This window comes from Falco biarmicus, chromosome 4 (assembly GCF_023638135.1).
Source record: "Falco biarmicus isolate bFalBia1 chromosome 4, bFalBia1.pri, whole genome shotgun sequence".
In the NCBI taxonomy this organism is placed as follows: domain Eukaryota; kingdom Metazoa; phylum Chordata; class Aves; order Falconiformes; family Falconidae; genus Falco; species Falco biarmicus.
The window spans coordinates 43,211,362-43,237,635 of record NC_079291.1 but is presented as its reverse complement, the minus strand read 5'-3'; the positions used below and the strand labels follow the sequence as shown (position 1 = coordinate 43,237,635).

Genomic DNA, 26,274 nt, shown 5'->3' with positions numbered 1-26,274 from the left:
GCCGCTTCCACCAGATGTACGACTCTTGAAGAAAAGGAAATGCTAAGTTCCCTGTCACAGGCCTGCGTGACAGAGCTTGCCTGCCTGCTATATTTATTCATCCCCATTTGTGCTTCTGTTGCACATACTATCACTTCAGTGCCTGCATCCTTCCTCAGATGAAGGCATGCTTTAGAAAGGCTCCCACCAGCAGCTGCAGAGGAGAAGGAACAGGGGTGTTCACGCCAGGGCAGGGATGCACCGACCTGCCATTCTGGCACACAGATTTGCAAATCGGATGTGACAGGAGTAAATGCTGGGCACACTTTCATAACCACTGCTCAGCACTGCTCCAAAGGCAGCCAGTGAGACAATAAGGATGCATAACTCAAGTTTCTCACTTGGAGTAATTGCAGGGTGGAAACAAAAGGCCTTTCTGTTTCCAGCATTAGCAGGTAACAAATAGGTTTACTCGCTTCATCCCAGATCACAGCAATATGCAGAAGTATGCTCAAGCCTCTCTTTTTGGATCAAATCATCTGACTTCACATTTACACCCTGCAAACTGCAAAGCTAGCAAAGCCACAGGACATGGTGTGATTTCACCTTGCAAACGCTCAGAGGACAAAGACAAAACGCCTTTGAGAGCTGCCTGAGGAACTAGCCAATGACCCACACAGTGCAGCCAGGCTGTGGTTTTTCTGCTGCTAGAAAAGGATTTAATTTAAATTGTTTTAACCATGGATTCTGTTTGAAGGCTCATGTTTTTCCTGAAAAGTTTGGGTTTGCGTTTGCTGTGTAAAATGGTTACACCTCAGAAGGAATGCATTTATGGCATTTCCTACTGCACAGAGGAGGAATTTCCCTTTGTGCAGTGAAGTATCCCAGTCTAAGCTGCATCCTCTGCCTATTTTCTTTACTACAAAGACTTTCCCATGAATAAAGTCTGTTAAAAAAATATAAAGTAAAAAACTTTTATAACTCCCCCTCTGTACAATTTAATGCGTCAATTACTGCATGTCTGTCTTCTGCCTTTTTTCACAAGACTTGTTCCCCAGAGACCTGCTCCTCCAGCAACATTATGTGGCTGATGGACTGGTTTGAGCCTTAGCCTCTTACTGAGGAGCCAAGAACAAAGTGAGGCAGCCTGTCCCTGTCCTCTGCTCCTCTTTTTCCCAGAGGAACTATTCAGAATAACAGCCACTAACAGCAGGTCACAGGGCACCTTTGTTTTCAGGACAGGAGGACGAGAGCAATTTTAAACCTGGCTGTCTTTCCATTCCTGCCCTCTGAGCCTACATTTCTGTCCAAAACACTCCTCACTCCGTGCCACTGAATTTGTTAAACTTGATCTAGCTTAGCCCCTTCTGTGATGAGCTTTATGGTTTATATAGTGGGAGAAGTGTGTTGACGAAAGTGATGGCAGCCATGCAGTTAAGGGCTGCAGCCACTGCTGAAGGAGGAAACTGCAAGTCCACAAGGCCCCAAAAGGTCTTGCAAAAGGACAACAGAGGAATGTGCTCCCTTCATTGCATGCTAGAAATGAGAAATACCTCTGCCTCACTGGCAATGTGAGTAGTAAGTCTTCCTTCTTTCTGTTAATCTAATAAAACCTAGCCAGAAGGATGTTGCTTGTCCCTGGAGTGAGATTGGAGCTTTAGTGTTGGTGATTAAACAGTGCTGGAAATAAGATGATGCATACATGCATGAACAGTGCACTTCAGTAGCAACATTCACAAGAGCTTGGACAAGATATCCAAAACCTGGAACAGGAAGGAATTCTTTTCATTTTTAAAAACCGATTAATTATTTTCTTTCTCCCTCACATCTTACTGCACTTTCTCTATAAATCTCAGAAAAACCTTCTTTGGTTGATATTTCTTCTGAGGCATCTCAGGGAAAAGCTGCTCCGGAGTTAGAAAGCATCAGTTCAAGAGCCTCATGGAGGCAAGAAAGTTACTATTAGAGTGTGCTCAACAGCAGACCCTGTTTTCAACTTGGAACTAGAGGAAACCATGTGAGGCTCATACCAAGAATCAACTTTGCATGTAGCTTATTATGTTCAAGTAGCAAGCAACAATTTAAACACAGCTGAAAACTGTCGACTTCTGCATGTAATTACATGCAAAGAAAAAGAGCCAGAATTATGATCTAACTAAGCTATATACCAGACTACTGTCAATTTTACATATTTTCATCTTTTTTAAGGTTTGACACAATGTTCTTGATCACTAAGAGCCAAAAACCCTACTTACTCCCTGCTGGCCACAAAACCTCCAGGAAAGGAAACCAGAAAGGCACTTGGCCACAAAACCTCAAAAGCAGCTCAGACACACTCTTTTCCTTGTTCTCCAGGTTTACAAATCAGATATCTCAGGCGAAGTTATTCATGAGTAAGCAGACCATAAAACATGAATTTATTCTTTCTGCTCTTTAGCTATAGTAATTTCTACAGATTTAAAGTCCACATGCTTCTCTTACTAACCACTATCAAAGGGATATTTAGTTCATGAGTAAGCCCATAGAAAGAGAGAGATCATAGCTCACAACCAGATTCTTTGCCCAGTTCATTTGGGTTTCAATGACCTTTTGGGATCAAAACAACATAAAGCAACTTAAGTGCTAAAAAACAGCAGAGAAGCACTAAAAGCATATCCCAGAAAGAAAGGTCTTTACCCCCATAAACAAGTATCCAAATATATACACAGCTCACATGTGGATAACAATCTTAATGAACAGTCAGAGTATTTAGATAAATGTATTACAAAGTAAATTTTCTCTTGCATATGTATGCATTCTTAGGGGAGAAACAGAAGTCAGACCATCAAATCCTATTAGCAATAAAAATGTACATTAAGTAATGTTAACTTATTCTAAACTGAATTTGTAATTACTTACACAAATACAGTCCCCTTTCTGAATCAGTACCAAGACACCTCCTCTTCCAAAAGATGTAAACAAAAGATAAGTGGTTTGCAACTACTGAGTTACCTATCTACAGCTGTGGATTTACAGTTGTGTTTTCTCCTGAAAAAAATCAACCAAACGAGATGAAGTATTGACTAAATGTACAACAAATGTCAGCAAGAGGATAAATAAGCTGAAATAAAAAGTAATTCATTCTCTAAGCCTTCTATCTAATGATTTCATTTATCACTTGCGCAATTTTTTCAAGACAAAGTGCAAATTTTTAGTCAACAGCGTTTATTTAAAGGTAAGAGCACCTAGGTATAGTAACGCACAATTTTAATAGTATAGCCAACTTCAACTTCTGCTCTTCTGCTGCTCTGACCTGCTTGGGCCTTCTGACATTTAAGTCTCCCAAGCTCAAGCTCAATTTATCAGGGCAAAGTCAAAGGTCATATGTAAGATGATATAAGCTACGTGTCACTAAGTAGATGAGACTTTGACTCAGTGCGACACAAGCATCCTCAAAAAAATTGAAACAATAGCATGCTAGAGGAGAAATAACTGACAAGAAAACAATCTTCTGGAGAGAAGAAAAACTATTCAAAGCAGGATATTGGGGAGCAATTGGAGAAAGACAGCCTGGTGAGATCTGGAGAGCTGGAGACACTCTGGGCTCTGTGCTTACAGCAGGGGACTTAAATGGCAAAGTCCTCACTTTCCTCCCCAAACCTATTATTTCTCCTGATGTTACGTTGTACTTCATCCTAGCCACCCAGGAGTTACTGTGACCTAGAGATTATTGCAGGAATAAGAAGGACCAGACCAAAGGTCCACCTACTCCAGTAGCCTGGTTTCCACCACCACCTTGAAATACATACCCAGGGAAGAAGTTAAAAACAGAGATGCAAATAGTGATGCTACCCTAAAACTCTCTCCCAGACCCTAGAAATCTGCAGCACTGTAGCTTGCCTGTTCCTCCCCTACATCACACGTCACTCAGTCATTTCATCTCTTACTGTGCCGACTGGTCTCTGGAGCCACTCCCTAACTTTGATCATTAGTGTCCTTCTCTAAACCTCATCCTCAGTTCTATTACACCTTTTTGGTGTTGGAGACACCTGAACTGCACACACTACAGATTCCCCATGAATTTACAGCGGTAGGTGATACTCTCTGTCTTGTTCTCTTTTCTCTTTTTCTAATAACTACAAACATCATATATGTGGTTTTGATTGTTACTGAACACTGCATTGACATTTCCATGGATTCATAATAACATCCAGATCTTATTCCTGAGTGGTAATGCTCAGCTCAGTGCTTACCATTTTATGCATGAAGTTAAGATCAGTCTTCCTTATGTGGTACATTTTACAGTTATTTAAATTGAACCTCACCTGTCATTTTAACATCAAGTCATTTTGCAGTTCTTTACACTTGGCCTTTAGCAATTACCAATTGTCAATCATTTTGAGACATATCCCTAGAGTCATTACGTAGCTCATCTTACAGAGGCATAAGGCAAAAAATACAAATTTTCACTTCAAAACACCAAAACATTTTTTTAAAAAATCTACAGAATAGGATATAATAGTCTAATTATGATGTTTCTAGAAGCTCATTCTTGTAGGTTACTATATCCACTATCCCCTGTACCTCAATAAAACAAATGAAATGAAGCTATGGTGACCTGTTTCTGTTAAATTATATTTCCCACATCCTAGAGACATTATTTTCCTGATTATTCAAAGCTGTAAGAACACACTGAGATGATCAACATGAGTAATGTAATAGCTTGGCATCTTTCATCTATTTAGCAAGCTTCAAGTCTATACAAAATGTTAAGCTCCCAGATTTCAATCCCATTTCAACTCCACACTGGACAAAACCACTCCAACTGAAAGATTTATATTAGGTACAATTACCTAGTAAATTCCATCTTTTAAACAGTTTGAACAAACAAGACACCAACTGACAACACCAGCAATCTGACACTTTGTATCTAAATATCGAGCATCTTACTTCACAACGTTCTCAAGCACCTACCTCATAGGGAAAGCTCAATAAACAGGTTTTTAATCATTTTTCTATGTATATATACACACACATATAATATATGGGCAGATAATACAGATAGTAATCATATTTTTATATACATATATAAAAGCTTTCATATGACCATGTGTATTTTAGTACACTTTAATGAATTACTTTAAGGATTTCTGAAGGTTAAAAGTTCTATGTATAAACATGGCTGTCACCTGGTCTTTATGTAGCTTTTCTGTGAGTTATGTGCCCAGTTTAAGAATACTTACATATTCTTATCTGGATTATATTAGAACAAACAGAAGTGCAACCAGTCCCCAGTCAACAAACACATCTAGCAGAAACCACTATGGCTATAAAATAATCATCTTTCATTGCAAGCAGCTGTTTACTAATAAACAACTACATGAGAAGCCCTTGAAGGAAAGGCCATACAAGAAAAAAAAAGGACATGTAACTAAAAGCACTTCAGAACTGAAACCACAAGTCTTTCTGGCATCCTTCCCAGCTACTATTTGATTCTATGCCCTGTGTGACATTTTATATATCCTCCTATTTGAAGTACCCAACCATATTCCTCTTCCTCCTTCTGCTGGTTTTTACTGCCACAATGGTATCGCTTTATGAAGGAAATGCACCATTCCACAGTGCTTAATGCTTTCTATTTGTAACCTGATTGATGCAGCTGTTTAAAAATTGTCATTTTTTCTAAAAGATCTTTGGGTATCTCAATATTCTTTGTGAAACAGGACAGGATCTTGCAGTAAGAATTCTGAATTTTGAACTGAGTTTTGCAGCCCTTGTGTTGCCCTGTAACACTTGTGGTTTTGTCAGCCTTGACCCCATGCTCTAAAAATTGTTATTACCCTAATTAACTAACATCATGACAGTATCCACTATGTATTAAGCACCTGGCAAACAAGAAGTCAGATGGCCTCTTCCCCACAGAGCTCAAACTGTAAGAAAAACAGGTAAAGGATGGTAATGCACTAACTCCACTAATTAAAATTTTATAGAAGACAAAATTATTCAAATACTGATCTTCCTTAATGCTAACCCATGACACCCACATTGTAGATTGTCACAGCTGAGCTTGTCACTCTGGATTCCTCTAAAAATCAGTGGGCATTTTTAAGACACGTCATCTGATCCATGTTTGATAGCTCCTTCAGGGTGAGTACGGAATTGTAGATTCCACTCTCTCAATGGAGCCTCTATTAATTAGCAAGATTGCTTGTGCTAACTAGCCATGCAGCTGCACTGCATTAGTCCACGAAGATGCCATGGTACACACAGATCTCACAGAGGAATGTGTCAGTCGGCAAGAGGGTTTTAAAGGCAGACAATCTTAAGGGACAAACTTATTCAAGCGGCTTGTTCAGGGCTTAACTGGCACATGAAAGAAACTGGAAGAAGCAAACAGAGAAACATGTTGCAACACAAAGAAAAAAGTGCAGTGGAGTGAGTAATAGTAAATAATCTCTCACAATTAGTTTGCTGGAAATAATACTTGGAAATGGAACTGAGAATTTCAGAGAAATGCCTAGTGCTACACCCTGTCCACAAAGAAAAAACAAAAGAAATCCATCAGGAAATTGTTTGTATTTCACCAAGCCATTCTTGTAAAAGCAAAAAAAATAAGCTCGCAAATATAATCTAAATTATCTTAACATAATAGCTTAAGCAGGTCGACAACGACCTGAACTTACTGAGTGCTGCCCTGCTACCTGGGGTTCATTCAGATCCTGTAAATCCTGAAGAACTGTTTAAATAACTGCAAACTCCCAAACTTCTCATAATGTAAAAAAACCAGTGTCATGCTTCCTCTTTTGATTGTCCCTCCTCAGTGCAAGTACACAGCTGTCCAAAAGGATCATGTTTCATCCTCCTAAGCCATTTCAGTTGTGATGGATCCCGTACTGCAGTCTATAAACAGCCTTAGGTACATCATTGGTTATGAACCAGTACATTTCCTAATCAACATCATTAAAATACAAGGCAGTTCACTGAACTTGGAAAATATAAGAAATTATTCTCCAGAGTGTAACATCTGGTATAAAGGAGGAGAAAAACACTGTTTTCAAGTGAAAGACATGTAAGAACTGGAGGCTAAAACAAAACCCATTAATCTATCTCCACCCCCATGTTCAAAATGAAAAACAGAAAAAATACCATTTGGTGCTTCACATTAGGAAGACACAACTCTGAGATGTCTCCCATCTGTTTTCTTTTCTGTTTTTTAATAAAAAAGCAAAATCACCCTGTCCTGTTTCCAGCACAAATCCTGAAGGATATTTTCAGATCTGTTAGTTCCAAGGTCTTTATACTGTTCTCATCCCATTTAACTTGGGTGCCTTTCAAATTTAACTACTCTGCCTCAGTGACCCAGTATCTGAGCTTTTCAGATATTATTATCATGACCCAACTTATACAAATCACAGATCTGGCCGGATTTAAGGAATTGAGTAGGGAGGTAACTATCTCTGTGCTCCTGTAATAAACTCTTGACCTCCCTGGTACAACTGTGAGTAGCCCATGGGTTTTCTAAGCCCCCGCTGTCCCCGAGAAGCTGCTGGCAGCCACAGACCACCAGACAGTGACAGCGCTGGCCATGACCCCTCTACCTCATCTTGCAGTACCGACGCAAGGAAATTGGGTAGAGTTGGACATACTGGCTTTAAATCACCTGGCAATTTCCTTTCACTAGAGTAATTCCTGCCGTCTAGTCAGAGCTTATGGCTTACGTGCATAGACAGAGGAACAAGTTAAAACCCCACCTGCAATGCTTTGCTCACGGGGGTGTGCTGGGAAGGCCCCTTGGGCAGTGCCCTTAACCCTCACTGCACAAACATTGCTGAAACACACTTTCAAGAGTTACCTACTGACCTTGGATGAAGACCTAAGACAAAAATTATCTTTCCCAGGGACAAGAAGTGTTTGAAGGTGGCAGGTGGACACCTTTCTTACCATCTAAAGGCATCCCTGTTGTGCTCAGAGCCCTGAACAGCCACCTTTGACTCAGTTCTGAGTGGGATTTTGTTCTATTTTTCCTTTTATTTTGCAGACAAAGCCTTTATGACATGGCCCATCAGCTCGCTTCACAAAGCAAAGTAGTATCTGTAATAGAAGCTGCTTTCCTACATATTTAAAACTGGATATAAAGCTGGTCACAACTTTTAAGGAACATAAAAAATGCTATTAAAATCCTTGTGTGACAATGTCAAATTCTCTTTAACTCATACAACTTAAATCCCTAACTCTCGGATGTGCATGGACTGCAACCCATAGCAGAAAATGGGTTTGAATATTTTTTTCTAAAACAATGGCTGCCTTGATTATCAAGAAACAGCACATACTATAATACAGATCTCTCAAATTCTCCATCAGTAGTAGGTGTGGTGGAACATGTCTTGGCTTTTTTTTTTTATTATGATATTGACTGACATTTTTATGTTTATTTTAATTCAGGACAATGAGTTTCCTCAACTTTCAGTGAAGAAAACAATTAAAAGCAAACACATTCTAAGATTTGTTTCCCACAGTTGTGATTTCCTTCTGCACAGTTGAGTAAATAATGTCTCTCCATCCAGGTACAAACATTAACTTAAATAGTAAAACTCTAGAACTGCCCTTCAGCCTGCCTCTTGCCAACTTTCCAGGCAAACAGCTGGAAAGGTTTTTCAATCTTATTAGAAAGAGGAAAATATTTTCAAGGCCTCAAGTAAAATGTGCTATTGTTTCACTCTTGTGACACAACAGCACACAGACATTTCATCAAGTAACATTTTCAGTATTTTAAAGAATTACATGAACTTTAAAAGTGGTATGAACTCCGATGTCCTCATCTTAGCATCTTATTATCTAAGTAGCATTATGCTGTGCAAAATGCTTCACTGGCAACAACTGTAAATATGCTCCCTTAGCATAAACAGAGGGCAAAAATTCCCTCTTCTCCAAGCCTGAACACAAAAGACTTCCACAAATATGCTGTGGGAGAAAGCTTTCCTCTGGGAAAAGTCGTGCAGTGATACCACTGACCTTGGACGGTGCAGGTCACTGCTGCCCAGCTGCACTCAGCTGAGGACACAGGTCCACAGGCTGCCCCCACCACTTCGCCAGGCTCACCTGCGCTCTCACAGCCATCCCTCCCGCCCTGGGCTCTCCAGCCTAGCCACAGCAAGGGGAGGCAGGAATCCTTTCAAACTTTATGAAGGAAATAGCTTAAAAGTACAATTTCTATGCAGAAATGAGATTGTGTTAATTCAAATACACAACGTGCTTGCTTTTCAGAGAAAAAATTGGTAGCGTGCATTCAAATGTTGGCCTCGCTTCAGTGCTCCATGGCAGGAGAGAGCCGTGCAAGCCAAACACAGGTTCTGGAAAGAAAGGACGCACCACACAACGTTGATCCCTACAGACCATGCAGAAACAGTCAGAAGCCTCCAGAGATGATGAAATTGAGGCTTCATCAAGTGGTGGAACAAAGCACAGGTGGAGAGGATGGTTAGCGAGATTGTGCTACCTCTGTAACAGCAACAGAGTCAAGGGGATGGAAGAAAAAACAATTTTGCACTCCAGCGTGCTTTTCAAGGAGCTTTACAACCTCAGTCCGTCTGTCTCATGCTAGTTAACATGAAATTTTAAAGGTGCTCCATCAGCTCAGTGTTATTCGCAGTACTTACATGAAACTAGCAATCCACAGCCTGGGAACCGCAGACAGAAATAATGATGACACAGCATAAGACATCGGAAGCACATTCCTCATCAGCCACAAAGGTCTGAACACTGCCTGGAGACTTCATAGAGAACAAGGCCCAAACTCAGGGAAGCAGAGAGAGAAAAACCCAGGACCGCAGAACACACAGCAGGGTGTTGGGTTGTTGGGGTTTTTTTTGAGTAATTAATTGGTTGACTCCACCACTAACATCCTACAGGTGTGCTGTAGTTGTTAGCAAAACTCAAAAAGCCTGTGCCAAATAATATTCAGCCCCACCAAGAACTCTAATAAAAAGTACACTTCTCATTAGCACTTTCTCTGGACACTTTGTGTTCCTTTAAATTATTCATTTCATGTCAGATGGACAAGTAAAAACACTTTAATAAAAACTGACATGTACATTAGACTTCGGGTTTATATAACAAAATATTTTTTCCTTTAAAAAAGGAACTACTGGTTGAAATGAATGTTACAGGGAATTTAACATACTTTCAGTATGAAGAAATGCTCTAGATCACATTATTTTCTGTTTTCCAGATGAATGTTTATTCTTCAGAAAATTTCCATTCAAAGTTGCTTCTTTTTAGGGGGGCCTAAGGAATGACATTTTGGTAACAGAGCTGAAGAAACTTAGTTTAACTAAGTATTTACCATGTTAGTGAATTAACTCCCATATGAGTTCACAGCCTTAGTTCTTAATTCATCTTTTTAAATATCGTGTGGCAGATTCTTCACCTGAAACTGATCCAAATTTGCACAGGCGCTATATTAAAATAAGTACTCTTCATGAAAAGATGCACTTTCAAAGCATTCCAGTATTCCTGCTTTTGGCTGAGAAGAAAATTTCTTCGTACCAATTCAGAAATTCTGCTTCCAGAACCAGAAAGTATCATTAAAACAAAGAACTTTTTTTTAAAAAAAAAAAAAAAGAAAGCAAATTAAAGTTTAAAAAGGTACATACTAAGGCTGGGACAAAGTTGAGATTGATTCTTCCTCTTAATTGAATTGATTCATTCAGGCTGAAATGTCAGGTAAAACCCAGGAAAATGTCTTTCTAAATTCTTGGTAACAGTATTTCTTTTTTAAAAATTCATCACCTCCTTTGAACACCAGCAAAGGAGCCTGGAGATTAACTTCTCTGCTTATTTTGCAGAGGCAATGCAGATGACAAGGAAATTGCAAACCTCTTTGGAGGCACCCACACAAACTTGGAAGGTCCAACACCAGGGCATGGGGAAAATTCAGTTCTACTTATTACTGTCAAGCTTGCTATGGTTTAATGCAATAACAGGATATTTATGAATGCAGACTCTCTAGACTATACCAAGTATCAATTGGACAAAGACAACTTTTTTTTTCCTTAAACTTAGGCTATTATCAGCTTCTATTACAAATTTGATTTTGCTCAAAACAGAAGTAAGATCTAATAGGAGAAACAAGGAAAGAGGCATTACAGAAAGCAATCAGAACTGTATAGCAACTTTACAACTGAAAATATTACCAATTTATCACCTCCAGCTGGGCTATGCACAACCTAATTTCCCCAGGCACAGACATACAGACGTCCTGTACATCGTTCAGGGCATCCTTCCCAGCCACTAGAATTAAGCTCCTCAGCACCAGCAGCTTTGTGCAGCGTTCGCCTGTCACTGGGTTCACAATGCTCCTCTCCTGCTGCAATCTGCTCTGCAGCACAGCAGTTCACTTAACCCCTTCTAAAATTGTGTATGCCTTTCAGCAAGATCTATGCCTCCAGCCTGTAACACTACATGTGCAATACATTGCTTCCCTTCCTTTTGGTATGTAATGCTATGATTATAAGAGCATCTCAAGAATTATTTTCTGCTTAAAGATTTCCCATACTACTTTAACAAACATAGCATTTGTCCTTTTCTTGTTTCTTGCTCGAGTCCTAACAGAAGTTCCTCATTCTCCCTCAGAAAACTCATTCTGATTTCTATCACTTTCTTCCTCCAGACACTCCCCCATTTCTCATTCTGCTGTGCCAGCAAATAACTATCAGCACAGTGCGATGTCCCGTTTTCATGTATACATCTATGCATTGTTGAACACTGCTCCATTGAAGGTCTTTTTTGGTCTCTTCCTTATTCCACCATGCCCCAGAATAACCTGGTTGTAAATTATTTCTTGATTGCTTTAAAATGTATTGTAGTTTTGTCAATGTTCAGAAAAATTCACTGTAACCAGATCCATTACTTGTAAGCAATAGTTCATGAAGCAATGGGGATTTTGGTGGTACCTTACAAAGTAACAATTTCAGAGTGGCCCAGTCCTGAGATCTCTAACGTTGCCAAAGATTTTATTGATCTACGCAAGAATTTTCCCAAGGAATAGCTAAGGAGAAATTAAAAGTTTTGGTCAAAGTAGAAAATTCCTCTGAATTAAGGCTATCTTAAGTCTGGGAAATTTTTGAGGCAGTGATCACTCGGGCCTTTCTTGTCCTTTTTTATGATAGCTATATACTGGTACCCTGACTGGGATACCAAGAAAATGTATATTATTATTCTAATTATAAATATTAAATTCTGTTTACCCTAAGTCTATTCATTCTGATTCTTTTTCTTGTAATATTTCACTTAAAACTCTTACTTGTATCTTAAATTTTAATTTAATCTAAATTTCTAAATACTAAAGCAATTATTTATTTCTGAAATAGCCCATCCTTGTTACAGTGCTATATTCAAAAGCAGCTGGGTCAAACTCAGTTCCGTATGAACAGTCCTTGAAACACTAAAATTGCATGAATAACCAAAAGCCTCAATTGCATAACCAAGGCCAAGAAGGAGCCAATAAATCTCTGCCAGTTAGGCCTATTCATCAGTAACTTTTGTTTGACTAAAGCATATCAGCTAGAAAAGCAACCTGTCATAGTTCAAAGATTTAGAGAGATGAAGAACCTCTTGCTTCCCTTGATAATTTGTCAGAATAATGAATCATTTCTACTGTGAAAAATGCTGTGCATTACTCCTGATTTGAATCTGCCCAACTCTCCAGCTATAACCTTTAGTTTGTGTTATGATTTTCACTGCTCTTCTAAAAAGCCAATATAAAAGCAGTATATTTTCTCCTGCTTCAAAAGACATTTCTTCATCAAGGAGGCTCTCTTTTTGATAGGGTCAACAGATAAAAATCATCATTGTTCTCAGAGAGAAATAGTTTCATCAGATCTCAAACCATTCTGGGTGACTTTCTTTTGCAACGCTCCCATGGTTCAATGTCTCTTCAACAACACTGAGTCTGAAACTACAGCACGCATTCCTGGGACCATACACACCCAGGCTATGGTTGAGTCCTAATCACTTTCTTCCTGGAAAATAACTCCTGCTTCTAGGATAGCGTCACATTAGGAACTCTTGTGAACTTGCATTTCAGAAGATTCTTACATCCCTTCCAGACTCAGTATTTTCCAGGTACAGCTTACCCCATTCCTGGAAATCTCATCTGGGGAAGTGATGGAATCTCCACTGGGAGTATTCAAGGCTCAGCTTGACAGGGTGTGGATAACCTAATCTAAGTTTCTGCTTTCTACAGCAGTTCAGATGCCCTCCAGAAGTCCTTTCCAACTTAGGCTTTGCTATGACACACAATCACGTGCTTGTTCAAATGCAGTTAATTCATTCACCATTAAAATCTTCAAAAGCTAAGACAAAAGTATACAAAGTCATTTGGTCTTGTAGGTTTGTAATGCCACTGCTAGTTTGCTCAATACTAACTCGGTATCTTCTTTTGAGCTCTTATATGTGAAAAGTTTGACCCATGTAGTATTGCAGTATATCGAACGCTTACCTTAAATATCTCTTGTATTTACACCATGCTCATAATCATTAATTGGGTCCTCTCTTTACCACCAAAAAGTGACTCTGCAGACAGCTGCATGCTTCTAACCACCAGCAGCGTATTTTGTAACAAGATACTGTGTACCTAACAGGACAGTATGTCAAACTCTTATGGTAAAAGATTGCAATGCAATTGTTGGCAGCCTAGGCAGAGCGAATTTCTTCACCAAAGTCCAGATGCCACTAAAAAGCTACATTTCTATAAAAGTTGCCTTTTGACATATTCCCATCAACTACTGTGAGAGATAACCACATTTAGCATTCCTCTGTATGGAAAATTTTGACTCCTAGCTATATTTACCTCCTCCCAAATGAACTCATTTCACCACAAATTTACAAAAAATATAAAATAAGGTTAAGCAACCAAACTCAAAGTTTTGTTAAACTTAAGTTGGCAAACCAGGACGAGAACACTTTATTACAGACCTCTGGAGCAATCCACGGATTTCTTCAAATGTTAAATGTCACCTACTCCTCCCTCTGCTAGTCCCAAGGGGCAGCAGGTCTCCAGGCACCCTGATCATTCTCCTTAAAACCTCTTCAGGGAAGCATCCAGATGATGGCCTTCCTCTGCCTGTGTCTGCAGGTAAATCACATCTCTGATTTCAGTTTTCCAGGAGGATGCATAGAAACTATACTGGTATCACTGACCAGCTATTTCCCAGGACTAAAACCATGCCAGATGACATGTTCCAATGGTCCAGCCATGCTGGAGGCTAGTACACCACTGGCTCCTCTACAGGGGGTTGAGGTTGGGAAGAATTTGTATGTTTTTGATATTTCACCCTTTAGATAATTTCCTGGATGCTACAATAAACTTCTCTTTCCAGCTATCAAGACAGTGATCCCTAAGCACTTGCTACTACTAGTCTTTTTGTAAAGGTCACTGTACTCTACAAATTATTTGTGGCAGACTGTAATGAAGGAGGGAAGACAAAAAAGTACCCTGCAAAAGAAAGAAAAAGCAAAACAACTGCATCATGACTTGCTTTCATTTTGTTTGTCTGATACTGCAGCTGAACAAAATTCTGAAGTTTCTTGGCGTGTGAAACAGTATCCACAAATCTTTAACTGTACAAAACTACTTAGATTAAGACTGCGCTGCTTTCAGGTAAAGTGGCACAGCAATGTGTATGAGAAACAAATACAGATTTTGTCCTGTTGACTCTCAGACTGCTAATTATAAAAAAGGAGGGGAAAGGCACTGTCATACGGCCTGTGATCTTACCCCTTATCCTTTCTGACCAGCACAATCTGGCAGGAAAGAAATAGCTGTACTGATAAGAAGGAATATCTCCCTCTCTTTTAAGTGAAGGTGTAGTAACTATTCTCCTTCAAGTCAAACAGAGCTCATAGTACAGTATTTATTTAAGAATTTTTTCAATATGACAAATTATTGACTTGTTTCCATCGTGCCTTTTTGGATTAGGATGAGGAAAAGAAGTACAACTCCCACAATATCTCCAGATCTCAGCATCACTTTTCTTTTGATCAGTGCACTTTGGACTCACAGAAGCAAATTGCAATCATATTATCAGTCAAACAATACGGCTGAAAAACAACACTTGTATTAACAATTTAACCAGATGCTTTTGAAATCATCTACAATGAACAGCAGTTAACCCAAACACCCACCTGGGATGGTGAAGGCAGTTTCATGTTTATATATTCCTACTTATTGAGACCTTCCACTAGGAAAAACTTGGTTATTACACACCATCTACCTTGTCATGTACTTATATAGAGCTTTTAGGAAAGGCAGTGGGGAAAAACAGTGCCTTTATTTCAATGCTGACAACCAGTTTCACTTCCATGGGGTTTATGTGAGCATCATGCCTCTACGTCTGAAGCAGGGGCTTAGATAAGAAACAACTGGTTGATCCTCCTCTTAGAAGACAGCAAAGTGACAGAAGAGATAAGAGGTATCACTGGGCTGTGGGGCTGCGCAGATTTGTTCTTTGCAATGCTTCTTGGTGCCTGAACTTTAAATGATCAAATAGCAGAGCTATGGTTATGACTGCTTACCTGTCTTATTAACAAGAAAATTGGATAGTATCTCTTTATTTGTGAACCAAGGCAGTCTAGTCATGTAAAAGACAAACTATGTGGTTTTGTTGAGCACAATATCACAATATACTGTTAACTCTGCAGTCTGTGCCAGTCATTAGTTTTCAAAAGGATTTCAATGGTTCTGCTCTTAAGTGCAATACCCAACACACCTAGAACTGACTCAAGGTGAAATATTTTCCACCGCTAATCAAGGCTTTTCTTCCCCACATAACTCTTACTCCACTTTCCCTCCCTCTCAGATTTCAGATAAAATAAATTAAATCTGCCTATTGCAACAGGACACCACCAGACTCAGTTACTTTGCTGAACTTGGGTGAAGAAATGCAGGTGATTTTGTGGGCCGGCAGAAATATCAATATGAAATCAGGCTGGCTGTTTTAGTTAAATGAGCAGTAAAACAGTATGTAAGCTTATGTTTCCAAACATAGGTCCTTGCCATATACTGAGGTAAGTAAAACCAGATCATCGCCCTCATCTCCACTGGAACTACTTGAAGGCAGAGTGAACATTGTGAAATGATGACTGCATTTTAAAAGACCTCTGAAAGATCACAGAACCCAGACATTCAAGAAAGTTTTCAAACCACAGGGAAGACAAGCCAAAAACAAAGCAGCAGTGGCTAGACAAACCGCACTTGAAAGGCTTGATAACTTTTGTCTGACTGCTTTTTTCAGGGGAAGTTAGAAAAGCTGTTCTGCCCTCAAAATCTAATAGTGTGACCCTAAAATAAAAATTAAAAAAAATTTAATAAAAAAAAGACAGACAATGACAAAAGCAGAGACATTTTGGCAGTATCCAGGGAAGTCTGACAAGCAGCAGCAGAAAGCACAGATCAAAAGAACACATAAGTTCTTTTATTGTAGAAAATACCTAGAATTCCATGTTTATCATACCACAATAAGCTACTGAATGGTTATCTAAGCTGCCCTTGTTTTGCCAGGCGACTCAATACATCTCTAGGTTTAACCCTGCATTAGTTTTAGTCTGCTGTGTTTAAAATGCTACACAGCAAGTAAATCTAATCTAAAAGGTTATATATACCTCCTCAGGAAAAACAATCTTCACAGAGAGTGATGGCCTTAAACAGAAAATTTTTCTGGTATCAGTTCAGAATTATTTGCTCCAGTTTCTACAACTAAAATCACATAGCTGTGATATATCACAAAAAGCCCAACCCATTCACTCTCTAGTAATATACATCGCTTATAGGTATTGTGAGAAATTCACAAAAGCACATTTAAAAAAACCACAACAACCACCCAACATAAGAAGCATCTCACAAGTACCTGTTTGAGTACTTGTGAACTTTTCTTATTTCCTCAGTTCTCCTTTATAAACTGTTAAAAGTTTCCCTAAATTTCAAGCTGGCTTTGTTCAAACAGCCACAAAGAAATCTGTCTAGTGTATTATAAGTGGAACAATTCTTGGCAAAATAACATCTCTGATGTTTAAGTCATGCAGAAACAAGACTGAACTTGTGAGTTCACAGTTTCTTTAAAACAAAGCAATACCTGCTGTCACAGCATGAGGGAGGGGAAAAAAAAAAAAATGTCTTAAACCCAAAATATTACAGCAGAAGCAAGAGAAGGCATGGAAAAAAAGTAGCTCACTCATCTTCACTATCCAAGTATCTTCGGAGTAGAAGCCTACTGTTTTCCAACCCTTCAATTCAGAAGAGGCCCACAAAGTAGCAGTTACTCCAGAGCCCTGGAAAACTTCCAGTAAGTAGATTAAACCTTACATATAAACACTCTTTATAATTAGAGAAGAAAGCATCTTGGGTTTTGGACAGTATACGACAAATTTTGAAACCATGAGATGAAATCAAGTTGTATTTTAACGTGGTTCAAGGGAAGCCTTTCTTCTGTAGACTGTCAGCCTCCTTCTCAAAAATGTCTGTTAACTACTCAAGTGACCTAAAGGTTTTTTGCACCTTGCAAACTCAACCCAGCAACGTACAGTTGACAATATATAGTCTATATAGTATAAACAATAGGATAATAATAATGAACACTTAAGGCCATTCCTCCTTACAGGGAGCTGTCTTTTGGAAAAAAGAACCATCCAGAAGCTTCTACTAACTCTTACACAAGCACCACAGAAGAAAGCCCTGGCTCTTTATCACAGCTGTACCTGGCTTGCAGAAGAGGCACCAGAGGAGCAGCAAAGAGCTGAGAGGCTCCTTTTTCTTCTTGGTTGTGCCACAGGGGCATGAGAGGTAACCTCCTTCTCAAAATCCATCCCCTCGGTAGCAGACTGCTATCAACATGGAGCGACAGACCCAGGAGCAGCACACGTCCCTCTTCCTCCCGGTGCAGATTTTCTATAGGTGTGCACATACAGCAGAGCTTCATCTGATGTGAGATTTCATTACACGTCCGGGTGTATGAATGACTCATATATAAAAAAAATACTGGTTTCTCATGGTTGCATGCTTGCATACGGGTGGGGATTGAACAAATACACATTTGCACATGGGCTAGAACTACCCTTTTGTGACAGGATTAATACCCGTGACCAAGGAGGTCACGATTTAGCAATTAAGAAAGAGGGTAAAACATGCACAGTAAAAAGACAGATGTAAAAAGTGCAATCAAAGCAATATAAATAGTTAATGCTACGGCGAAACCTCTTGTGGAATTAAGCTACAGCAACAACCAAGTATCATACGTGACCTCCACAATGGTCCTGCGTTACTGAAAGCTATTCATCAGCCTTGGGAAGAAACCTGACTCCTGCTTGCAGTAGGGTCCCAGGCTCAGTATGGGATTAACGCAGTTGTTGAGGACCGGATTAGGACACTGTGGCCAGGAGCCCTGCCTTCACAGCAGTGCCCGTCAGCTGCCGGGGGCAAGGGAGCTGCGAGAGCCCAGCGTGCCGGGGAGCAGCAGCAGCAGGTGCCCGCAGGGCCTACCCATGTGGGAAGGCACCTGCTACAACATCCGGTGTGGAAAACACTTGGTAAAAATAAAATAGAAGGGAAGTACACATGAGCCAGAAATTAAATACTCACATCTGATATCAGAGGAAGAGCACGCTGGTCAGACAACCTGCTAGGGGCTTGAGCCAACTGTACTCCGGTCAGCAGCAACGTTGTTACCGACATCAATACCAGCTCCATGAGGACCAAGAAAACCATCCTGTGACCTGCACCTCTTCGCTCCATCCCACCCAATCCTTTCGCGATGCTCAGAAGGGAGACGTTCTCCATGGATTTACATAAAGCTTTTGAGGCTGTTGCTATCACGTGTTTTCACTGAAATTGGGACAGACACCATCCTAATTGCCTGTGGTAAAACAGAGACAGTCCCTGGCTGCACAGCACAGAGACCCTTCTCGGCCTCACTTGCCCACACAGGAGCATGCCGGGGGCTGGCAGAAGGCACCATCCTGCCTGTACCCCAAGTGCTGGACTTAGTATTAGCCAAAAAGATGGCATCTTAGATTAGCAGCTAAAAAACAATTGTAACAATAGTGATTCTCAGTAAAAAGCCCCGAAATACTTCCAGCAGTTACTGGCAAATGGTACCTGCCTTACCATGGTGATTCCAGTCTAAGAACAGAGGAATACCGAGGTTGTCCCACACCCCTGAGTAGTAGATATGGACACAATGTTGTTTTTTTAATGCAAAGCTATTAAGCAATTTTAATATAAAATAGCTTTTTTAAAAAATAAAGAATCCATGATACGCATAATGAAAGAGTGAAATTGGAACACATTTGGGAAGTTTTGGAATGGTTTCTTTTTTAAAGACTTCTAGGGAAAAATATAACTTAGATCAAGAATTTAGGGAAATTATAATTTCTCTGTAAAAAAAAAACAGGAAATAAAACAGGGATTTAGGATCTATAGGAAATTGTATGAATTTCCTTGCTTTTCAGGTACACATTTTTAATGGAACTGTTTATGTTGTATTTATGCTATATTCATTAATTTTTTACATTATGCTAACTAATAACTCTTCCTTCCAAATAATATTTACTCTTATTTAAATGAACCAGTGTTGTACAACTATTTATTTACTCAGCCAATGGGAAATAAGTGACATTTCTTCTTACTGATTCTAATCAAAGTCAAATATTTGTTCCTTCTGTAAGTAATTTCTTACTAATTACAACAGTCTGATGTATAGTATTTTGTTACTAAAAATAGGGCTACAAATGAATAAATGCAGCTAAAGTTACACTTTCAAAGCACAGTGGAAGAAAGCCCAAAGCTCATACATAGACATTGAGAGCAGCTCTGTTTCCAGACTTTAGACACCCACGTACCCACAAAATAGGTGCAAACTGGAAAGGTCTCTGCTTATTCATCTGGCACTAAGTGTATTTGGAAGTGAATATATCATGTAAAACTTAAAATGAGACTCAACTTCTTTCAAATAAATAAAGAAAAAATTAATTCTTTGGTTTTTCACTGTTTACTTCTTCCTCTTGCTGCCTTCCTCCCTCCTTGGAACAGACATCTCCCTCCAGACTGAAAAAACACTTAGTGTTGGCTGAAACTGAATTACAATTAGTTTTTCTATTTAGAATGAAATCAATGTAAGAGCATGGAGACAGTCTATTAAAAGTATATGTAAGAAATGTAAACCCCTTAGAGGCTGAAATATTCTTAAAACATAGCTGAACTCTGGAATTTACAGTCATGAGACATTAACATGGTCAAGAATTTAGCAAACCAAAACAGAACTGGACATTCATGCAGCTATCAAGAAGATCCAGTCTTACAACTAGCAAGAACATAATTTTGGAAGATAAAATAAATCTCAAGATGTGGGACAAAGTAACCTGTAACTAGTAAAGATCAGAATGTACATGATGTACACGGCCAATAATCCAACATCCACCTTCTGAGAGGTTGTTAGAACCTCCTTAAGAACCCACAGCAGAAGCCATGGTAAAAAACATATTTATTATTGGTTATTCTGGATTTCAGACTTAACCTAAGGGAATAGCTTCTCTACTCCTTTTCTTAACAACTGATTTCAATTTTCTTTTTTTTTTTTTTTTGTTAGGCGCACCTATGGCAGAGTATTATCAGCCAGTGAAAACCTTTCCTAAACTTAAACAAATGACAACACTCAGTGTTTACTAAGACAGCAATTTCCCAGTGAATGAATGGCATCACTATAATCCACAGCACAAGAGACCACATAAAACGCAGTAATACAAAAGGTACAAATTAATGAAAAAAAAAAACAACACAAAACCGAAAAAAAAAAAGACCCTTCAAAACAATCTCCACCAACCAGAAGTAACTGTGTTGGCTTGATGTGCCAAGATGCAAAACTTAATACCACCAGATTCTGGATTTACTGAAGTGGCAAAATTACCATGATTGGGTGAACGTTAAAAACACACTTCTCGGTGGCTGCTGTCAGTGACAGGTGTTGACTGCAATTTTAGCAACAGCACTGTTCCTCCTAGTGGACTCAACTCATTTGAAGAGAAAGGAAATTGGAAAATATGTTGATAAGAGATTTGCTTGTCTTACTCTTGTTCTCTTTACATGAGCTCAGAAAAGAGATTTAAATCCCAGGGTTTATGGTTAAACCAAGACAGTTAATCAGGTGACTTCGGTGCAGTCTGCTTTGTTTGAAAAACAACTGAATAGTGCTGTAATGCAGCAGCAATGGTCCAGAGGTACATTTATTTTTCTCATGACTGACATAAATACATGCTCTCCTCCCAAGTGACAATGTGCAAAGGGCACAAGAACATTCCCAGTGGGAAGCTAACGGGACTATTCAGCTGAAAAGAGAACAACCCAAGTACATTCACAACCATTTTCAAGGAAATGATCTTGAGACACAGCAAATATTCATAAATACTGAGGCTAATCACAGGCTACAGAAGGACACCCTGACCAATGACCATTGAAGCTACACTGTAACATCAGCTCTACCACCAGCACAATCTGCTGCCCTCACCCAACACTGCCTGTGACGCTCCTCATCTACTGAAGGAGTGATCCTCACACCTTCAGGAACACACCTCCAGAACTACGGACAATGCCTGCTCAAAACCAGCACAGCCAAAGGTGGCATCTTCATTTTCACTTCTGTCACAAACTTCTTGGGCTCTCGTGAGTGAGTAAGGGGCTTGAAATGAACTTTGGGGTCACTGACAAGCCTCAGTACTCTGAGGATATCTCCCATGCTGTTCACCCCTGAGCTGGGCATGAAGCACGGCAACCTGAGGTGCTTTGGTTTAAAAGTAGAGTTGGAAGAGGAAGCAGTGGCAAAGCACCCTTCATACACCAATCTACTTCTGCAGGATAGGAAAAGAAGAACTGGCTTTCTGGTTGCCTAAGTCTGAAGGAAGTTCTACAGCCATGTCTCCATCTCTGGGCAGAGCACCCTAATAACCAGCCTAAAGCAACACGGGGCCAGGGCTCTGTCACTGACTCCTGAAACTTTGCTGCCAATAAGAAAGGAACACAAGGTCCTCATGGCCAGGGCGAGCATGAAGACAGGAGCTCAATTTCACAGTCCTGTGATGAGGCTCATTCAGCAGCTGCTCTGAGGAGCTAATCACAAGGCTATGGGACCAAACCCTGTCACAGGTCATTGCCCAGTGGCTTGACTTCAAAAGGGAGAATGTAGGGTTTGCCTACCCCAAACGCCTCCAAGCATCCCCAGAGGAAGGCAGGCACCTAGCACAGGTTCAGGAGAGGCAGGATGTGCCTCTGCCACAGGGGTGGATGCTTCCAGGCCAATGCACAGAACGCAGGCTCTCCTCACCACCACTGCCGAAGAAGTATTGCACTGAACCCATCCACCACATGAAGTCCCGCAGACTGCTTTGGTGCAGTTTCTGGCCATCATCTACAGAGACAACCCAGAAAGCACCAGGACTAAACTGAGTATGTGCAAAAACACATGTACAAATGCCTCAGGATATATTTCTGACCAGAAAAGCTTAAATTTCTGAAACCTAAGGAATCTCAGGTGTCTACAATAACTGGGAGAGGCTTCCATGGGCAACTCTCTTGAATGCAGCTACCCAAACTGTGCTTTAAGGGACACCAGAGTCCTGGACTCAACAAGATTACTGTGGCATTGATTCAGTCAGCTGAATACAAAGGATTCTAAAAATAGTTTTCATCATAAAATAGATTAGAAAAATAATACATTAAAAAATCACATGAACAAAGGTAAGCATGTAACAACTACCTGGGACTTCTGAGTTACAAACAATACATGCTACTTAAAATGCAGAGGCGTTGCCACAGAAGAGAAGCTACTAATCCTGCTGGGGCAAAGTAACTGCGCTGGTGTGTGATTTGCATGGGGTGAGGGAAGGAAAAAGAAAAGGAACTACTTTATTAGCCTTTTTGCAGCTTTGTTTTGTTTGCTTTTTGAAAAGAACAGATTTTTTTTATTATTATTGCTTTTAACTGATAGATATAAATTAAAACCTTACGTTTATCAAAGCAAGTATTACCGCTCTGGTTAAACTCCACTTACTCCCACAGATACCTTAGGGCTAGTAGTTAATATATGCCTTAACACGTTGCCTTACTTTTTTAAACTGAAGAGTAAAATTGAAAGACTTTCCACTGAGACATTCTACTAGGAATATTACTCTTCTTCCTCAATATTTTCACTTATAGTGAATACAAAGTAAATCCACTTTACTTTGCTAATGAACTAGCTCTTTGTTCATTTATCTATTGAGCTATTTATAAATATCTTGCAATCACAGCATTATCTGGGGGCTAAAAAGCATGTTTCAACTCAAAACAAATGGACATGCCACCTCATGTCCTTCCATAAACAAAAGCTTAAGGCCTTGGAATCAGCAGAGCTTTAAGCTTGCAATCATGTTTCCTATGTTCATTTTTGTAGCTTTTCTTAGGTGCTTTTAACAACGTAAAATAAGAGCAGTGGCCTTTAACATACAGCGGCACTGGAAAGCAATGAATTGTTGTACCCAATGGTGAGACAGGGGACACATGTGCATGCTGGGGACAATCCTCCCTTCCCCAATGCGTAATGTGTTCTGTTGGGCTTAAAGATTATCCAGGGAGGAGGGGGAACTGCTGTCTCATTTGGGCAGGGAGGTAGTACCCATTGGCAGAGAAGAGGCAAGAACACACAGAAATCTCCTGAAACAACTTCTGAAACTTTTTTTTCCCTGAACAAATACCTACAGCCTATGCTGACAAAACAGCAAGTTCTAGCTGCATGACACCGACCTCTCAGATAAAAATAGGCATTTTTTGATAACACATTATATAGAACAGGATGTGAACCAAGTAGTAATTCAACAAAATGGATTTTCTCAACTAGAAAAGTCTGCAGCAACATATATCCAGAGTAAAATCACATTCTTCACATACACTGTGTACATTTTAAAATTAAATGTAATTTTTAAACTCTCTTTTTTAATGGGTACACACCAGAACAATATTCACACAATATTAATACTAAATCAACTTCTCCCTAACCAACTCCATGGCATCAACCAGCAATAGTGTAATGAATGCAAAATATGCTAGTTAATTTGACACACTGTCATTTGTACATATCCTAGTACTAAATAATTATCACTCAGACTTTGGGAGAAAGGTTAACCTGAAATTAATTCTAAAATATTTCCATTACTGGCTTAGTTTCAAGATATAACTAGGAGTAAAGCAAAGGAGCTGTGACCAAAAAAACCTAGTGATTTCTTCACTTTGTACTCTTTTCAATCCATTCACTTTAATAATCAATAAATGTTCCAAAAAAAGAGTTTATTTAGTGTTGCTTGATCAAGCAATGCAGAACATCAGAAAACCTTTATACCCTGTTTTTTCACCTGGAATTAGATAATGTGCTTACCATACTCTGCGGCCTCCTTATTCCCTAAATCCTACAGAGGATTTACGTTGAACTGAAGTTTCTCTCAAGTTTACATTTCTCGGGCGTCTTTAGGCAGAACCTAAGATTTTTCTCTTTTCACATTTTTAAGCTCAGACATTAACTACTGCAAACACCCAGCCTTTCCCACCTCAGTCTAACCCTTTTCATACCGAGTGATTTGAACCAACTAAACTTTGTAGTCCTAACCCTGCTTTTCCTTACCATATCACAGCAGTGACAGCGCGGAGGGGGACTCTCCCTTAAGTACTGATGTTTACTCGATCTGTTGTGACTGATATAAGTATAAAAGTGGTTCCAGCTAAGAACCCAGGGATTTTACTCCCTCTCCAGAGGGACTGAAAATGTCCCTTTTTGTTTATACCTAAGACCCAAAAGTCCCAATAGCCTTTCTACTGCTGGACTTTTACCTCCAAATGTGTTTACTCTTTACTAATGTACTTTTACCCAAGAAAAAAAACTATTAAGAAATGCCCCAGTGTTACCTTATGATATTTAAGCACATACTCGAAGTCAGTTTAACCAATTGATGCTATGATCCATTTAAAAAAAAGAGCAAGCTTCGGTATTTCTGCAGATATCAAATCCTGGAATAAATGCTGTTGTAATTTTAGGGTTCTATTTTAACAGTTAAAGGAGAGACATCTGGCAATAATCTACAAATAAATACAGTGTCTCCATTCTTAGTTTCTCCTCCAAAACACTACCTAGGACATTTTTGCAGCATGATTCATATAATCAACATAATACATTACAATGCCTTTCAAATAATTCTGAATTCTCAGTTCATTCAATAAAGAACTCATTTTTGAAAGAGAAAAAAGAACATGCCATGCCAGAAAACTTGCTTTATTGATTTAGCCCTGCTGCCAGGAGGAGCAACGTGGTGAAGCAAACTCCATGATTTCAAAGGCATTTTTTTACAGCAAGGGCAGAAAGAGAAAGAGGCTTATTTACCGAAATGTGAGATTCCACAGGTGAGGCCAGAGATGGTCTGAAATCCTCTTCCTTTAGTTCCAAAAGTTTCAGTTTATGATGAAGCCTGATATAATCCTTTCAAGCTGCCAGGTAAAACGCACGCCATATCTCAGCCGTATTTTCTTTCGCCCTTTTGCAGCGTAACTTTGTTATTTGCATAAAGCTTAGTTCTGGCCTATGGGACTTTTTGAACATCTACATGTTAGATTAGCTGTCTTGACATGCTCTATCAAGCATGACATCATGGATCTCCATGGTAACCTTAACCACACCTTCTCAGATGCCAGAGTTACCTGTCATGTTCAGACCTAACTGAACATAATAAAAAAACCCTCAACCACCATTTTCTAGGCACTCAGACTTGCACAGGCACCAGAAGCGTGTGGTTTTTTTTTTAAATTGATGGAAATCTAATTTCACTTCCCAATAAATGTGGTCTTCACAGATCACTGGCTAAAACACCAGAGCTGTTCCTGACCCTAACACATCTCCCGGTGTATTTCCTAGTCAAACAACAACAAAAGAAAGCTATGGCAAACACCTTCCAGCTCATTTTCTTAAGACATGCTCATCAGCTCCATATCTGAAAAACCTGTACACACATTTTTGCTCTCTGCCCCTCAGAAAGTTTTTTTTTAGCAAAGTGACTTGTAAAACAGGTTCACTGCAGGGATTACCCCCTCCCCTTCCATAGCCAGGTTAGCATTTTAACCTCTTAAATGCTAACTCTTTTTCACCCTTTCGGCCATTTGCCCAGCTTTTAAGTTGTTAGTTCTCTTTCCTCCTCTGCTGACCAGAGTCAACCCCACCTAAGCCAGTGATCATGTCCTGCCAGAGCTCAGCAGCAGAT

The 26,274-nt window shown here is 39.6% G+C and overlaps 1 protein-coding gene across 17 annotated transcripts in view; it reads right to left on the bottom strand.

The window, feature by feature from the left end:
- Window positions 1-26,274, bottom strand: part of KIAA1217 (KIAA1217 ortholog) — a 365,870-nt gene that overhangs the window by 146,879 nt on the left and 192,717 nt on the right. The window contains exon 1 of one of the 17 annotated variants that reach the window (XM_056335870.1): window positions 25,404-25,565. The exons of the other annotated variants lie outside the window; for them this stretch is intronic. The gene's annotated coding sequence lies outside the window, so the exon portion shown is untranslated. Of the gene's footprint in view, window positions 1-25,403; window positions 25,566-26,274 lie in introns of those variants that run through there. 17 annotated transcript variants of the gene reach the window in all.